Here is a 2,500-nt window from a genome sequence, read left to right on the forward strand (position 1 = left end):
ATCCGGCGCTCTGTTGCCAGAGTATCGGCGCCAGTCAGGAGGCCTCACTAAACCATTCAATCGGTAGTAGCGACGGGCGGTGTGTACAAAGGGCAGGGACGTAATCAACGCGAGCTGATGACTCGCGCTTACTAGGAATTCCTCGTTCAAGATCAATAATTGCAATGATCTATCCCCAGCACGACGATGTTTAGAAGATTACCCACACCTCTCGGTGAAGGAGATACTCTTTGACATCGTCAGTGTAGCGCGCGTGCGGCCAGAACATCTAAGGGCATCACAGACCTGTTATTGCCTTCCTGACTTTGGTTGCATACCAACAGTCCCTCTAAGAAGTTAACCGCGAATCGGGATTCGCGTAACTATTTAGCAGGTTAAGGTCTCGTTCGTTAACGGAATTAACCAGACAAATCACTCCACCAACTAAGAACGGCCATGCACCACCACCCATAGAATCAAGAAAGAGCTCTCAATCTGTCAATCCTCACTATGTCTGGACCTGGTGAGTTCCCCGTGTTGAGTCAAATTAAGCCGCAGGCTCCACTCCTGGTGGTGCCCTTCCGTCAATTCCTTTAAGTTTCAGCTTTGCAACCATACTTCCCCCGGAACCCAAAAACTTTGGTTTCCCATAAGGTGCCAAAGGGGTCATCCAATAACACCCTCTGATCCCTAGTTGGCATCGTTTATGGTTAGAACTAGGACGGTATCTGATCGTCTTCGATCCTCTAACTTTCGTTCTTGATTAATGAAAACACTCTTGGCAAATGCTTTCGCAGTAGTTCGTCTTTCGTAAATCCAAGAATTTCACCTCTGACAACGAAATACGAATGCCCCCAATTGTCTCTCTTAATCATTACTTCGGTTCCAGAAACCAACAAAATAGAACCAAAGTCCTATTCCATTATTCCATGCTTACGTATTCAAGCGCTGGCTTGCTTTGAACACTCTAATTTTTTCAAAGTAAACGTCGCAGATCCTGAGCACACTCAGTTAAGAGCACACCCAGTCTTTGCGAGGAAGAACAGCCCGGCCAGTAACATACCTTGCGGCAGACGCCGAGCCATCCCGAAATCCAACTACGAGCTTTTTAACTGCAACAACTTTAATATACGCTATTGGAGCTGGAATTACCGCGGGTGCTGGCACCAGACTTGTCCTCCAATGGATCCTCGTTAAAGGATTTAAGTTGTACTCATTCAATTACAAGACTTGTAAAAGCCCTGTATTGTTATTTCTTGTCACTACCTCCCTGAGTCAGGATTGGGTAATTTGCGCGCCCTGCTGCCTTCCTTGGATGTGGTAGCCGTTTCTCAGGCTCCCTCTCCGGAATCGAACCCTAATTCTCCGTCACCCGTTGCAACCATGGTAAGCCACTACCTTACCATCGACAGTTGATAGGGCAGAAATTTGAATGAAACATCGCCAGCGCAAGGCCGTGCGATTCGATCAGTTACTATGAATCACCAATGACGGGCAGAACCGCATTGGTTTTTAATCTAATAAATACATCCCTTCCAGAAGTCGGGACTTTTCGCATGTATTAGCTCTAGAATTACTACGGTTATCCAAGTAGTAATGGTACAATCAAATAAACGATAACTGATTTAATGAGCCATTCGCAGTTTCACAGTACAAGTGCTTATACTTAGACATGCATGGCTTAATCTTTGAGACAAGCATATGACTACTGGCAGGATCAACCAGGTAACTATCCACCGCAGGGAACAGAAGTTCCTTGCTAAGCGGCCCCCCTCCGCAGAGGGAGAGCAAGCTTTCTTAGATTTTGCCTCCACGGGGGGAACCCATGAGCCAAACGGACCACACGGTCCTCGGTCAGGGAAACCCCGTCTTGTTTGCACGTCTTTCTCACAACTGGACCCGTGCACAGTTCAGGCATACCTGTCAGACTCGCCAAGCGAGCTGAAGGAAGGCAAGAAAAGTGCTTCTGCGAAGGAAAATATCCTCCTGCTCTTTTGTCTCTATCATTAGCCAAAGGCTAGCGTACACAACTTCCATCTACACTCTGCCTGCCACTACAGTGACAATGCTTTCGGGCATCATCTTTTCCCTCCTTCGAAAGGAAAGCTACAAGCCCAACTTTCCTTGCCCGTTAGTCAATTCTGCCCTCTATTTCTCCGCCTTGCCGCCGTGGAACATAAGGGACAGGGTTTACTAGCCAGCTCCTCTCGGAACCTTTGCGACCAACCTGCCCACACTATAACCCCAAACGCTAATAAGGAGACTGCATGATATGGTAGACAGAAAATAAAAACGCGAAAAAAATGAATTTTGAAAATCGAACCCACAACCAGCCAAATCGTTTGTAAGTCATGCCAAATGACTGGTGACATCTTAAAAACCCATTGAAGCCACAACATCCCATAATTTCACGCTTTTAAAGATTTGTCACTATACGCACTGTAAGTACCTCACTAATTCTCACCTCAGATTTTACGGGAACATGTTCAAATTTTAACACGCCTCTCAGCACGACCAATTA

At 46.5% G+C, this 2,500-nt stretch overlaps 1 pseudogene; it reads right to left on the reverse strand.

The window, feature by feature from the left end:
* Positions 1-1,707, reverse strand: LOC146447839 (small subunit ribosomal RNA; annotated as a pseudogene; the record flags this gene model as incomplete).
* Positions 1,708-2,500: the final 793 nt, after the last annotated feature.

The sequence above is a fragment of the Pavona decussata genome, unplaced genomic scaffold, assembly GCF_977016875.1.
Source record: "Pavona decussata unplaced genomic scaffold, jaPavDecu1.1 SCAFFOLD_1659, whole genome shotgun sequence".
NCBI lineage: Eukaryota > Metazoa > Cnidaria > Anthozoa > Scleractinia > Agariciidae > Pavona > Pavona decussata.